Below are 1188 nucleotides of genomic sequence, written 5' to 3'. Positions count from 1 at the left end.
TCTCACAGTAACAGATCACACCCAAAACCACCAAGAACAAGCCAAAATCTCTCAAGAACACAAACTCTCACTTTTCTCTCTTTTCTTTTGCAAACGGTGACAAAACATCCAAAATCCAAACCAATTAACCCAGACAACCCAAAACCGCGAATTAAAAAAATCTGGTCGAACCAGAAAAGCTGGTGTCGGTCGACACCCATCCCCAAATTCCACTTTTTGGTTTGCGGATGTTACAATTCTCCCCCACCAAAAAGGATTCGTCCTCGAATCCCGTAGCACCGTCCATCCGCTAAGGACTCCCGTGCCACCGTCAACACGGCCCGCACGTCCTCCAATCGGACTGAACACCGTCAGCCAAGGTTTCCTGTGCAACTATCGCAACAGCCCGCACACCTCCGACTGAACCCTGAGGTCTCCCTCTAGTCAATATACTCACATCCAAGACGTTATTTGCTAACAACTCAGTGCTCCCCCCGTCCGTGGTCGAACAAACGAATCATGCCGGCTCGCTATCAGGTTAACCACCTTAAGCGACAGCATCCAGGAAGTCACTCACACACACTCCCCCCGCTCTCAGGTCGAAACCCTCGAGACATACCGGCTCACTGTCGAGCCACGACTCACCGCTACGGTATTCAGGGAGTCTCAAAATCCCGCTCTTGGGTCGTCATCCTAAAGCGCACTCTCGGATTGTCATCCAAAGCAAACATACCACTCCCACTCTCTGGCCACAAAGTCCATCGAGCTATCGGTATCACATGAGTTGGGCCCACACGGCCTTGAGCAAACAAGTCTGATCCCATCGAGTATCTCCCGACAAGATCTACCTCAACACTTCCGCAAGAACATCGCAATGTCCTACGGCCAACACTCGCCACAAAGGCTACCGAGACGTCACAAAGACCCTAAACACGTCACAAAGACTCCTAACACGTCACAAAGGCCACACCAACGTCCCGCAGGACCGCCACTAGGTCACGAAAATGTCCAAAAGAACCGCCACAAAGGCAACAAACGTCACCGGGACCACCGACATTATATCCGGCATCACTAAAACCACCACTAAGGTACACAACCCGTAGGATCATCACAATTTCCACAAAAACCTTTCCATTTTTAAAAACTTTCTAATTATAGAAACCCGAGCTACCTCTCTTAGCACCGTGAACTCACCAATCAAAAATCCTA

The sequence above is a fragment of the Camelina sativa genome, chromosome 11 (genome assembly GCF_000633955.1).
Source record: "Camelina sativa cultivar DH55 chromosome 11, Cs, whole genome shotgun sequence".
Classification (NCBI taxonomy): Eukaryota; Viridiplantae; Streptophyta; class Magnoliopsida; order Brassicales; family Brassicaceae; genus Camelina; species Camelina sativa.
The sequence above is the reverse complement of the archived record's forward strand: the minus strand, read 5'-3'. Positions refer to the sequence as shown.